This window comes from Columba livia, chromosome 5 (assembly GCF_036013475.1).
Source record: "Columba livia isolate bColLiv1 breed racing homer chromosome 5, bColLiv1.pat.W.v2, whole genome shotgun sequence".
Taxonomy (NCBI): Eukaryota; Metazoa; Chordata; class Aves; order Columbiformes; family Columbidae; genus Columba; species Columba livia.
This window is the reverse complement of record NC_088606.1, coordinates 10,118,052-10,132,994: the sequence shown is the minus strand read 5'-3', so window position 1 is coordinate 10,132,994 and position 14,943 is coordinate 10,118,052. Positions and strand designations below refer to the sequence as shown.

At 39.9% G+C, this 14,943-nt stretch overlaps 1 long non-coding RNA gene across 1 annotated transcript; it reads left to right on the top strand.

Annotated features, from left to right (window-relative positions):
• The first annotated feature begins 4,535 nt into the window (after positions 1-4,535).
• LOC135579526 (uncharacterized) lies at positions 4,536-12,372 on the top strand. The gene is made up of 3 exons (XR_010472728.1): positions 4,536-4,858; positions 6,050-6,162; positions 6,256-12,372. It is a non-coding gene; the product is annotated as an uncharacterized LOC135579526 (long non-coding RNA).
• The last annotated feature ends 2,571 nt before the right edge of the window (positions 12,373-14,943 follow it).

Below are 14,943 nucleotides of genomic sequence, written 5' to 3'. Positions count from 1 at the left end.
CAGAAGGGAAATGTTGTGCCTTTGTCATTTGATTTTCATCCCTTGGCTGTGACCCTGTTGACTGAGGAGTGATGGCTCCATGCCTAGTGCTGGTGGGCAGCAGTGGGAGATCACTCTGCTCCAAGTTTCTCTCAAGCAGACACTGGAGGGAGGTGGGCTGGCCAATGGTTTTGGCACAGGGTGAAACCCATGTGGTGCTCAACCATGCAGCTCCTGGATCACTGGCCACTATACTGTGACCAGGGGTTTTGGAAGATATAGGAGGCTGGATTTATTCTTCAGCAAATCTCCAAACACATGGGTCATGTGGTGTTACAATGTCATCTGAAGTCCCTTTTATTTTAGAGACAGTAAGCCATCTTTAAGCTTTCTGAAGTTTATAACAGTCTTTGAGATGTTTGGTGTTGTTCAGGTGTTGTTTGTTTGCTTGTTTGTTTGTTTTAAACTCCCTGCTGGCATTTTACAGACTCCAGCAACTCGATGGAAATATCTTCAAGATAATGTTTAACAGCCATTCATTTAACCTGTGCTCTTTCAGGGCTCTCCACTGTTCTTATTTCCATACAGAGCTCTTCTATGCCCTGAAGCAACATCCAGATTTTTATACTGATACACACATAGTGCTAATGCTAAATGGTTCTTTTCACTTGTGCACACATCAACTGATCAACGTTATGGATCTGTAGTCATCAATCTAAAAGCCTTGTTTGCCATCATCACCACTGAGGCTTGTAGATCAATAAAAAGATGATATTGTTTATATGAAACCAAATAAACAAGGTCTGTCTGAGGCTTACATATGGTTTCATTCATTCTAATAAAGAAAGTGCATCTCTTATGAGCTTTAGCCCATCAGATTTTGTAAACTGCTTATTCACTTCAACATTCACTAACACAAAGATATTGTTGTATCCAAGTTTAGGTCAAGCAAGACTTACTTGATCTCATCCTATTTCCATAATAATCTCTGTCATTTCTCTAAGAATAAGAAGGTAAGGGCACTTTTATTGCTGCAATAAAAACAGCAAAGTGATCTTCTGATGGCACTTAATTAGATTCATTTTATCTTCTTTGACTGAGCATGACATACTGTAACCCTTATTTATGAAGTAAAAATGAATGTCTTATGCTTCCTAACACAATTGAAGAAGAAATTACCATGGTATTCAGCTTAATCTGTGTTTGTATCCGACATAAATGATCTTAAGATAAATTACAGGAAATTATTTTCTACTCCTGGTAACCATAACAACAGATGAGAATTGGTTCTAGTTCAACTTACTGACTGTTCCTGAACTCTTCCATAATGTGTAATAAAAATTATAAGACAAAAGCAATCCACAGGCTTTCATTTTTGTTTGTATAGGAACAATTTGTGAAGCACTGAAAAGTAATTTTAGATTTAAGTTAAGCTTCAGTCTTTCAGCTCTCCATCAGATGTAGGGCGAAATTCATTGCTGCTCCAAAGTGCAATGGTGCACAGATCATGTCATGGATCTCCCCAGGAGAGAGACACATAGCAAAGCTTAATGAAAATGATACCTCCATGAATAGTGCTGAAGTGAGCGAATCATGAATTTAACTGGGTAGGATTTTAAAAAATACTGCAGATCTGAGTAATCCTTACAAGTAAGTGTCTTTGAAATGGGACAGTAGGAAGAGGTAGTGAGCACATCACCGTGACAAGTGCTCCTGCTCCGTCAGGGGGGATTGGACTAGATGATCTTTTGAGGTCCCTTCCAATCCCTAACATTCTGTGATTCTGTGACAAGCAAATACTAAGGAAAGGGATCTGAAAAACATGGAGGCTTTAAAGAAGCTGATTTAAACAGGGTAGGTCACCTGCAATGAGTGAATTTGGGAATCTGGAAAAGATTCCTCAGGATGCAGGGAGCAAATAAAAGAACTTTGAGAAAATGTTCATCTTTTAATTAAACAGGTCTTGAATTATCACACAGTCACCAGAGAATTTGGATCTGTAAGGACCTCAGAAGTTCCCTAGTCCAACATAATGCTCAAAGTAGGGTCTACTATGAGATCAGAGAAGGTTGCTCAAGGCTGTATCATCGAATCTTGAATTGCTGTGAAATCATGCAACTTGTGGTTAGAACACAAAGAGCACTGGAACTGTCACACTTTATCATGTGTCCTACTCCTGTGTAGCAGGCCACTTAAATCAGGACAATCCCTTCAAGTTACTCATTTACACCAGCCAGGGACCTAACTCATGATTACTGAAAGTCAGTAAAACTAGGTCAGTTTACATCAGACCATTTGCAATTATTTCCTTTCTGAAAAACATCTTACAGAAAATAATAAAATTACATAGCAATTAAATAGTCATTACACCCTGTGGAAGCAATTCAATAGATAGTGAAGCAAAATCCATCCTGCAGTGGATAATTATTTGTCTTAAGAAACAGATCTTCCATGGAAGTGTCTGAAGGTCACTGCATTCAGTTGGAGTATGGCTAATCCCGACACATGAACACACAGAACAATACAGTCTGTGTGTGCAGTTTCCCCTGCAGAAAAAATTGGTAAATCATTGCAACAAGGAGTGAAGGAGGTTCAGGTAACATCAGAGTAATCAGAATTTCTCTCCCTTCTTATGTAGTTCCACTGAGCAAATTCAAAACCCACTGATATCAGGTTATTTCGTGCAGGTGACCTTGCATAGTCTTCATATCTGTCAATGAGCACAAGGTTTAAAGAACTTTATCCTAAAGGGTGGTTAAAGAAACCTGTTTCTATCCAGCATGTTCAGAGAAAAAAGTTGGAGTCTCTAACTTTGTGACATACAAGCAAGAGCAACAAAAATATCATGCTTAAAAAATTAAGACAGGAAATTCCTGATGATGGCAACGCCATTTTATGATTTATAAGAACAGTTGCATTCCACCCTAATTTCCCAACTGAATAGCAGATGCTCTTCAGTAAAAAGCTGTTATCATTTTATCTGTTTTACAATATGTCATGTATATTTTGCCAATCATATTTTGGCTCTCATCATAGTGTCTGCTGTAATGCAATTGTAAGGTTGTTTAATCAGTTCAGCATAATCTGGTGCTTTCAACACTGCAAGCACGCACACACACGCACACACATGCAGATCATACATTGCCCACACTATTCCCTTTTGCCTAATAAAATAGAGATGCATTGCTCCATCCATTTGTTAGGCAGAACCCGTCTTTGAAGATCTGTGTAAAGTTCTACTTAAAATGGATGGCACAATATGCTACACGTTTTTTTACCTGGCTGAGCAGCTATTCATTAAAAAACATGGCCTTAATTGGTGTTGCCTCACACTTGTTTAAAAGCAGATTATTAAGTTACACATAGTATGATGCATGCTGCTGTTTCAAAAAAACATGCTGCGAATCAAAAAAAGCTACTTAAACTTTGTGCTTCTGCAAATAAAGACTTTCATCTTCACAAGCTTAACGATTTATCCTCCCCAAACTCGTCCGTCAATCTGTAGACTTATTTCCCTCGGAAACACCTGCTATTCACTCATTCTGTTGCAAGCTCTGGTTATTTCCGCGGGTGCTGACACCAATTTACATGAAAATTCCCATTTCACTTATCTGTTCACAAAGAGGCACATCCAGCTTGAGCTGAGTTCACCTGTGGTATAGAAATGTTACAGAAGATGGCAGCTGGGTTTTGTGCCTTCCCAGCTCCTCATGTTTTTGAGGTCACCCTGTTATTCCTGTGATGGTTGTTCCTGCTGGCGCTCAGCTGAACTGACTACGAGTGTCCATGGTCAGTAGCTTTTACTGGGCCTTGCACGTAATAACCCCAAGCCAGCATTAATAAAAAGCAGTCCTCAGCACTTTTTTTATACTGCCATTGCACACTGCATGCTTTTCATTAAGAGAGAACTAGAAATTTAGCCTTTCACTGGATTTCACATCATCACGGTCACACGGCGTAACAGTTCCAGCAAAATCCCTCTGATTAACAGCACAAGGGGCAATGATTTCAGGCTTCTTCAGCTGTGGAGGAACAAGCACAGTCACATTAATGCGTTAAATCTCCCTAAAAGAAAGTTTTCTGATCAAATCTTTCACAGTGATCTAGGTAGAAGCTCTTATTGTTGTAACAAGGGTAGGTGCCCGTGTACGCTGTAGGGCATTATCTTTGCTTGAACTGCAGAGGGTGGAAGTCTGCTACAGCTTGTGCTTGGGTGGTACACCACTTGACTCACCCCAGAATACACCTTTCTGAGCTCTAGGTCGCCCTTTTTGATTCCTGATCTATTCAGTCCCAGGCAGCCAGTAGATTAGGAGCTGGCCAAGGAGCATGACAAAATATCTTTGACAACTGAAAATCCATTAGATGTTTGGTAAGGAAGATAAGTGATTGAAACGCAGCTTGTCTGGGCACATCTCCATCAGTCGACTGAGATGAGAAGAAAATAATTTTCTTTCAGTTTATGATGCAATAAAATTGCCTTGTGGCAGAGGTCACAAAAGTCTTTTCCTCCCACCCCATTCCCGAAGAGATTCTACCCCTACAGCTTGTGTATCCTTAGTTCAGATAGAGATGCAGAGCCTCAAATAACACTGTAGGGATACAGCTCTGAGAGGGTGAGATCACTGTGCTGTCCATGTGACTGTGTTGGAGAAGTGCTGCCTTTGAGCAAGAAGTGCCCACATTTTAGCATGGAACGATTTAGAAGGAAAACGTTGAAACCAATAGCAACCTGAGGAGCAAGAACAACAATACTTGAGAAATAGCAAGCTCAGAGCTCAGATGGTTTTTGGAAGTTGGAGATGAGAAAACCATTTTGACTACATCAAAAGACAAGGGAGCATAGTGCTGAGACTTCTATAAGTGGGCACGAAGCTGGGTAAGTAGCAATGATTTCTTTTGCCCCCAAAGAAATGTTGATATAAAAAAACTTAGTGGTATATACATTTGCCTGTGAGGCAAATTTTAAAGCAAATGAAATATTCATTTGCTCATCCTCCTAAAGAATAGAAACTCCCATGTGTTTTGTCTCACCTGTTATAAAAAACTCTTCAGAAGGCAGAGAGTGAAAACTAATAGTAGGTGTTATCTGCACTGGAAGAAAAAGCACAAGCTCATAGGCTTCAGTGGGTCAGGAATCTGCTCCATTCTTCTAAGTGAAAGAATTGACTAGAGCAGGTAAAAAATAGCAGTCAGTAAAAATAAGTGATCTACTGTGACCTTGTTTTCAAATTTCAAGTTAGTTTAAAAAATTATTACCAATATTTTGCCAAAAGATATCATATACGTATATATTATATTATATTAAACTTTAATGTAATTATATATGTATATAGTGCATAGCACTTCCTGAGACCACAACCAAAATCAACATTTTTAACATACTGAAGTCACTGTAAGTGAACAAAAAAACTTCATAATTGTTTTCCTGGCTGTTTCAGTGGCATTTTAGACAAAAAGCCTCCCCAGGCAACTCCACTTTGAGTGGGTGTGTTTTCAGTTCGGCAAAATAACAGTGTTTTCACAATTTATTATCTCTAGAAATGATAATTAAAAGCTACAAACCTGTATTTCTTCATTCTTCTGTTTATTCAGACTTCAAATCAATAGAATACCTTAGAAGCACCAGATTAACCCTCAACCTGCTCTCACAGCTGTACAGAGTGTTTTGTGCTGTTTGATGCCTACTGAGGTGTCACCTTTTTTTTCTGGGGCACTGAGAAGGAGGAAGCTTATTCCAAAGCCTGAGGAAGTACTAACAGTTTTCATGCAAAGATGTCAAATGAGTAATGTGTTGGGGGAAGTAGATGGATGTTCCTTTATCTCAGCCATATTTCACCTTTTGAAAAAGCAAGGAATTTGGCCCAGAGGCAGAAGTGCCATTTCTTGCCTAATAGACATTTGTTCCCAAACCACTGAGAAATGCTTTTATCTTCCCTGTGCAATAATTACAATGTATCAAAAAGCCAAGAAGGCACTGAACTACAACTGACTTGTTGCAGGGTTTTGATATTTTAATGCAATGTGTTCCATTGTTGCTTCTTTCTTTGTTTCCTCTTTGCACTTCCAGCGCTGTCATCTTGGGTGAAGCACTGCAAAGTAAGTCTATTGATCTGTGTGCTGTGGGAACCCACGAGGCTCATCCCTCTTCCTCATTCTTCTGAAAAAAATCTTGCAGAAGAGGTAGGTCAAAATGACCCTTCCAGCTATCTCCCATAGCCTCTGGAGGCTACTGGGCTTTCCTCTCTGCTCCCAACATTTTCCATTTCTTTACAGATCTTCCCAGTCATTCACATCGCTAAATCTGCATGAGTTAATACTGTACTATCCGTTACAACCAGTACAATAGCACTCTCCTACCAAGACTATCTCAGAGAGCTGCAGCAGCTCCCACCTTTCACTGGGAGTTTCCTAATATTTTCTCATTACTTACTGATCAGTCCGACTGATGTCTGCTGAAATAATTGATGCAAGCCAGCCTACATCTACATAGCGTGTGGATGGAACACATGCTCTGCCACTCTTCCCTGCCTTCAGGGCACGTACCAGCAATGAAAATATGGTGGGCGAATGTGGTAGCACAGATTTCGGTCCCAATCCAGTTGCAGTGATTTACGGCAGCGTGATTTTAGTCAGCAGAAGACATGGGCTGACTGAACCCATTTTCCCCTGTCAGTTGCCATGTGGATCAACCACCTCCCAGACCAATGATTTTAGGAACAGCAGAAGTGTCTTTACTATGGGGATTGTTGATCCCCCACGGACCCCAACGTGTGCAGGACTGTCTGCTTCAGCATCAGCAAGAAAAGAGCAGGACCCTGCATATATTTTAAAAATAGCTAGAAGAGTACATCAGACAGACAAGGAAGCACAAGACACACCCATATGATTATAGTTTGCATAACAAGCAATGCACACCAGTGGTGGGGCCACTGTCGAAGGTATTGTAGGAAACATAGCAGAAAGGAACTACAGGGTTTTGCTATTATGGGTGTGAGCTGACCTGAGTCACACAGCCAATGTGTTTCCCAGCCTTGCAGCAAGAACAGTGGGGATGGTTTGTGCTCCTCATAGATCCTTTCCCGTGGAAGTCTGCTGGTGGTTTAATTAATTGTAAAACACTGTTAAAGATGAGGATGTCTTCTGGTGTCTGAGAAAACAATAAAATCAAACCATTTCCCCGTTTATTGGTCATCAGGGTTATCATAATTGCTGAAAAGACTAGCTGGTGGGTTGTATGTATTGATTCTCTGCAAATGTGTGGAAGCGCAGGTCTAGACACTAGCATAATAAATACAGGTACCAGGCTGACATAGTATGTTCTTAAGCTATACAGCAGCTACTGCACGTGCTGTCTGCAGAAAAGAGGAACCATACATATATTTTAATCAACATGCTTGAGAAACATTTTATCTCTCAAGGAGAAAAAAACAAAAGCCAAAACCAAACCAAACCAAAACAAAACAAAACAAAATCATAGCAAGTATGGCGAACATACTATTAAAAGGATTTAGTCCCTGTACCACTGTTTCCATAGAATAGCAGACAGATGCATGTCCTTGTGCATAAAGATCCCAACATATTCCAACATGGCAAAGTCTAGAAAAGCTGCCTAATTACATATTTTGCTATGAAAATTTCTTCCTTGTGAACCTCTTAACTAAAGGAAATAGCACAATATGACCTCCTGACTATACCACCCAAACCCTTTGCAAATTGAATGTGGCAGGGAGAGGTCCTCGTTCCCACTGTGGAGGTGGGAGCTGGGGTACAGGCAGCTGAAGCTATGGCAAGAGAAGGGACCGTGAGCCCTGATGTGGAGGAGAAGCCCTTGCAGCACACTGCTGAGTGTGCAAGAAATCAGACAGCAAAAACAATGAACAGGAAAAGAAATGCATGCTGGTATTCATGTGCAGTGATAAAGTTTGTGTAGTGATTAGCTTGGGAAATACTTTGTATTTTTAGTTATTACATTATCTGTACCAATGACCTGTACAAGCAAACCATGTTAACAGTCCTAAAGTAGAGTCATATCGCATCTGCCCTCCCAGCTACCACAAATTTTGTAGAAGAAGAAAAAAGCTAAGGACATCAAGATGCATTTTCACTCACGTGGGAAGAAATACTCTGGCTCAGATAGTGAGCCAGAGGGCTTCGGTTCTCTCATCACTGCTCATACTCCTGGCTATTTTCTGAAGTAATCAGAAATGCTGTTGTACCATATTAGCTCCTCAAGACAGAGTCAGCTGCTTTCTAGTTATAGGATACGGCTTCTTATTGGAACAGAGACAAGGGTTTCTCCCAAGCAGCAAAACACCTGATCTGATCACTCCTGTTTTATGCAGAATCCAAGCATTTTTACATATTAAAGGTCTACCTTCCTTTTATATTGAATAGATGTTGATTAATCACACCATGCTCAGCATTGCTGTCAGGAATTAAAAGCAGAATTGTGCCCTCTGCTGCTAATATTGTATGGATACCCTACATGCTTATATTAATCTCCAGGCCACGTAGCTTCTTTGCAAGTTAATGTGGCGTGTTTCAAGGAGAAGTGAACGAAATCATGATGTTCACAGAATTCTCCTGAGAGTTTCCATATCAGATAATAAAGACCAATGTCTTGGTCCTGAGGTCAGTGACAGGTAAATCATCACATTCAACATCCCCTGCTCTTGACCATGCTGTTTGCCTTCTGCAGAGAGAGAACTGAACTTGCAGAAATGTCCCAATAGATGTCCCTGAGAGTTGGATCTGATCCATAACTGTTTAAACTACACCTGTGAATTAAAGCTGCTTTACACACAACCTCTAAAAGACACTAAACTGCAGGAATGCAAATAGATGATGGTGTATGATGACTTTAAATTATAGTAAAGTGATCCATGGAGAGGCGGAAAACTGCTATAAAGTGAGTACGTGAATGCATCAGTAACCTTGATTTGTGTGCTTGCTGATGTGCTGCTCCTCCCCAAGGGAAAGAAGGGGAGTGGGATGCAAAATGCAGTGACAGACCCATGGGATATAGGCACCTGTACTCAGATACATATAAATATGGGTATAAATGCCTTTCATTAAATCAGTGGTGATTCTAGACTTGTATTTAGTTCAAAAGCCCAGTCTCTACAGCTGGCTTAGCTGCCTCCATGCAAATCCTCAACTTGAACGGTGCCCACATTTTCTTCCCTTCCCGTGCAAGGAAGATACTCCTACACCCAGCAATCCTTGAAGTGGGCAGAGGATTTCACAATCCTGCTGCTGCGTCTTTGCTTTCAGGATGGCACAGAGATGAGGAGACACCCAAGGTAGTCTGTGCAGCTATAGTCAGGCATCTACTTCTGTGATATTTAGTAACTCCATTGTGCTGCAGACATTAACAGCAGCATCTCTGCAAATATGATATTGTATGTGCTGCATTGGTGGCTAACAACATTCAAGCAGTGAATTTATTGATTAGTTGCTCCCATTTCAGAGAAAGGTCTCTTGTGGCTTTTCATCCCACCACCATGAGTGCAATAGCTTGTGGAGAGATTTTGCTAAGACAACTCCCTCCCCTTTACCAAGCAGCTGAGTTAGGGCAATGACAGGCTGACCTCTAAATGGAATTTATATCATCCTCTTCTCCACATTAGAAAATGTAAATATTCCTCCCTACCTTGTTCTCCCTTTAGGGTAAACCTTGATTTTCCCTTCAACTCTCACGTGATGAATGCAGTAGTGCATTTGGAATCTATTTTATGCGTAATATCCTTACCATGTTTCATTCTTCCACCAACAATCAGCTGATTTAAAAGACTTATAGATAATGTTTGAGCCTTTTCAAAAAAGCAGTGTATGCTCCTAATTTTCTTTAATAGTCCATTTTCATTCAATTTATCTAGTTTTTGCCATTCTCTATAGACTAAAAGATTTCATTTGTTTTCAGGTTTTCTTTGTAAAGAGAAGTTTATCTGGGGGAGAGGGGCAATAACATCATTTAACTTCAGGCAATTTGTTTTAAAGATTTATTTCTGTTAAAAGAACAAGAGCAATAATGTCTTTAAAATTCTCTGTGTTATTTGTGCATCATTTAAATGGAGAAATGTTCACTCTTCTATTATGTTAATGATTTTTAAAAGGGAGTAAAAAAAATTTACCTGTAAAAAGCAATCAAACATCTCTACTTGCAACAGAAAAGGCATCATTAAAAAAAAAAGCAAAAAAGAGACAAGTACATATTTAAATAAATGATCCAGTGTGAGGATACATGAGAGTGATTTGTGTCTTGAAGCTCTGCTGTCACTTAGATTATGCTTGATGAACATTTAATGAATGTTCACAGGAAAAACATCTACTCATATTATTTTATTTGGGAGTAGGGAATGCAACAGCCGTTTTTAGGGGACAAAACCTAATGGATTTTCTTTCAGCTCAGTAGATACATTGATACTTGTAAATCCTTTCTAAGTGTGCCACTGTAATTATAAATCTCTTAGCTATATTTTTCATTAGAGAACATTAAGGTAAATATTCTCTCCAAGAGAAGATATATTTGGCATAGAGGTTTTTAAACCTGACATTTAAGTACTCACTGCGGTGTTGCAGTTGTTCAATAACATCATTCTTATTATTTGTTATTTAGGGTTTGTACTCCTGGATGCATTGTTAAGACCCTTGATTCACCAATTACATGTAGTCAGTTATTACGTAGCAAAGAAAGTGGAGCCTACGGGAAACCACATCTTGTCATTCTCTGACCTATTCTCAACCGTCCTAATTCTTTTTCCCCAAAAGCACAAACTACACCCCATAACCTTAACTAGAAGCACAAACTGCACCCCATAACCTTAACCAGCACGAATGCTGCCATTGCACAAGGGGACAGAAGAGAGTGCTGTTCAGAGCTTTCCTCAGCGCTGGGTCTGTGTCTAACCCACCTCAGCCATGGGAGGACAGATCTCTGTTCTGATTTCCTAGCTGCTGCCCCTGTTGGGCAGTCCAGACCTCATTTCAGAAGGTGCACCTCTTGTCTTGCAAAAGCAGATGCTTTCCATCTTTATTGCTTGTGTGACATCCAAAGCCAGAGTGGGGGTGAGCAGTTTATTGCAAACATCAAGACTGTGTAGTGATGTTGTGTGGTACAAAATCTTTGTCAAGAGCTCTATTAAGAGCTACAAGACCTATGCTGGTTATCTATATGCTGGTAATAAAATATTTTGCTTTGTCATGTTGTTGTGTGTCACACATTTCACAGAAACATGCCTTAGGAATCTTCCAGAATTAAGTGTAGCAGCACACTAGGGCACTCTTAGCTCTAAGCACACACTCAAAAGCTGTGGGAACCTATCTGGAGTGAAATAATGAAAAAACTCAGAGCTTATCACATTCAGTGTCATAAGATTGCCTCCAGCATGATCTGTGTCTTCATAATCAAGGGTGTATGTAAATCTAACAACATGAGCAGAATAGCCTGTCCTCAATTAATCGGGCATTACACTTATCAGCTTTGATCAAGTCACCTTGACACTGACTAAGGTGAGCTGGAGCGTGTGGATCCTTCACATCCACCCTGAAATGCAGCTTTGACAAACTTCATAAGAAAACACCAGAGCAGAGAAGATCCTTAACTAACTTTGTCTAACTTTTAATTTGTCATTTTTTTTTTTTTAATACTGCAATTTTGATGTGTAGGCCCCTGAGTACTTTACAAGTAAAGCGGTGTAACACTGATTTGATAGGTAAATAAAATCAGGACAAAATTGATCACTAGTGCAGAGAAGTGGTGATTTACTGAGAGCAGTGGACTGTTCAAAGGAGCACATCCCCTCCCCTAATGTGCCAGACAAGGTGCAGAGGCTTTATGCCCAGCTCTGGGCAAGTGAATCTTAAAAGAGAATCAACAAAACACACCTTTTTCGGGTAAAATCAAATTGAATTTTTCTTTTTTTTTTTTTCTTTTGTAGCACAGCACATGAATTCTTAACATTGCCTAGAGAGTTGAAAAGTAAACAAACCAAAAAATGCCATTAAGGCTTTTCCTCTCATCAAGGGAAAAAACTGCATAAAGTGGGACCCTCTGTCTCCGATTCACATGGCATCGGGCCACTGGGGACAGCCCAGGCAGCTAAGCCTTGTTTTGGAAAATGTTTTCTTCTCAGCTGTTAAGAAAACACAGATTTTATTCTAAACATTAAATGAAGCTTTTAAATGCAACTTGTTTCTTCATATTACGACTTGCAGAGTCCCAGATGGTACCCTGTACATTTTCATGTTATTTAAAATGCTAATGTATTCCAACTTCTTCAGATGTTGTTTAACACACACACAAGCGTGGCATACACCTTAAGTGAGAGTGTGAATAAAGAACAAAATAACAAAGCTAGAGTCTGGATATTTCATTAAATGCTGCCACTAAATCTCTTCCTCATCCCTCTGCCTCCTACCCCCACCCCCAGCAAGAAAGAAATGGAAACAGAACATCACATGGTTCAAGGCTCCTCTTTAGCAAGCTATAATTTAACCTCAGGTTATCTTGACATTCACATGCTGAAGGGAACACTTAGCACATGTCATTGTGTGAGAACAACTAAATGAGAACAAAAATATAGAGAAAGAGATCAGAAAAGAAGGAATAATAATATAAGCAATTTGCACATCTCTGTAAAGTATGGGTGATTCTGTAACAGGCTGCACTGTGGTAATGCATTTGGTCAAGATATCTCATGTTTGAAGAAATGTTAAAATGAAGCACTAGCTACAGGTAAAACTGCAAATATTTGGGAACTCTGTGGATAGCTGACACACAAGTATTCACACAACATACTAATGGTCTGTTGAGGAGTGGCAGAAACTTCATACCCGGCTCCCTGCAGACCTGACATTTCTCGCAGCTCTTGCACCATTTCAGGCCTTTACCCATGAGTCACTCTCACCCAAATCTCTGGACTTGTCTGTGGGATTAAATACACAGGGAACCATCATGTTGTGCAGCCTGATGATTTCTTCAGCTTCTGTTTAGTTGTAGTGGAAGGCAGCATAAAAGACTGGCAGCTCATGATAGATATCCCATCAGTAAAGGATGACTGTATTATCAAAAATACTAAAAAAAAAGGTAATTATTTTCTGTGTACTTTATAAGCTCCCAGGAGTAACAGACGGACACTCCCACTCACACAACGCTCTAATATTTCACCGATCAAGGACATAACCCTGGCTATTTACAGACTGTAATGAGAGTGCCCATACTTTGATGTTACCATAAATAAGCAGGTAAAACTGCTGAGTTTCAAGAAACTCAGCCTGATTGCCTGGAAGATGTTATTATTTTAATAAAAAAGAATGGCATGTATAATACTTAAATTTATATCAAGTGCACAAGCAGGCTCCACTCAAAGGGGAGTATACAAGCCTTTCCACACGGCTTGTGTTCTAGATAAACTGCTCCTTGGTTTTCAGAAAAGAAGTGGATCTTTTTTTAAATAACATAAGGAACTGCCTTAAAGCAAATGTCTACCTGGTTGTGATGGATTTCAGTAAACTACAGGCTTGGTACTTCTCAGACATGACAACACCTCTCAGATAAGCTGTGCCATGTAAGCCGTAGGGGCCGCAGAAGTGATGCAGCTCTCCTAACAGCATCAGTGCTGCCTGGCAAAACTGTACCTCAGATCTCTTGAGTAATGCTTACCTTTTGTTCCACGTTAAATATCATCTATACACACAATTCAAAATATCATTTAGGGTTACCGCATCAAGGAAGATGCTAATTACTTTTCATTTGGATGGATGAATTACGGCAGATTTGAAGAAAAAGTGACCAAAATCCAAGCAGAATATCCAAAAGACCCTAAACCAACCAACCCCAACCCTCCCCAAATGACTAAACAAGCAATTTCTCTACCTTCACCCCCACAGCCCCCAAATTTTATAAGTTGTTCCTGTTCTGGGTGGAGTAATCTTGTTATGTTTTCAGCACAGCTTTCAAGCCACATGATGTTGAAGAAAAAGATCTGCAATTTGCAGTTCTTAGCTAGGCTGAAGGATTTTTAAAGGTTCATCCATTTTTACTATGAGAAAAGATTGCTTTCATCTAATTCTGGTGTTCAGCATCCCAAACTTTAGGAAGGCCTTAATAACAGATTCTACATTACCAAATAGTACAGTCCAGCAGGAATGGGTCAGCAGAATTAAACTTCTGGTTCTGGGCACCCAATATCCACATGACAGGGCCTTTCATTCTTGAGGAGCTCTGGTGTCATGGATTGAATTCCCTTTAGCAAGTGCATACTGGTGCACATCTGGAACATGTCTTCCAGTTTAGTTTCGTGTCTTCATGTCTTCATGTCTTCCAGTCTAGCTAAAGAATATACATGCAAGGAGTCAGATCAAAATGTTAATGACAACCTTGACTGTACTGTAGGAAAGCTGGTATCCATCAAAGGCAGAAAGGAATCCCTCCACAAACTGACCAAGGGAAAAGAGTCTCACTTCTTCATATCTGGGAGACGCACTTGTTATATATTGTGCTACGTATGCCACATATTACATCAACATCTGTGTCTGTTATCTTTCAAAACTGCCAACATAAAGATCTGAGCTAAGATACTGCATGTTGGATTTATGTGTCCTAGTTTAAGATAGATAAAAGCTAGATGCAGAAGTCAGAGCTGGTCACCCTAGGAACACTTTATAGTCAGCAAAGAATTTTCACACTTATGAGACGCAATTTATCTGATATTTCTTCAACAGTTAGTTTGGTGTGAGAGGAAACCACAGAGAGATAGATCACTCTGTTGGCTATAAGGGGAGATTATCACAACCTGTTCAGACCAAGATCCATAGTGTTTGAACACCCAAGCAATGAATACTGCCTTTCCAAGTATCTCTCTCTGTTTCTTGCAAAAGTTATTGTTTTGATGAAGTACACATATGACACAATGAAGTGCAGATCTCTGTACAAAATCAGCTTCTATGCAGCAGCAAAAT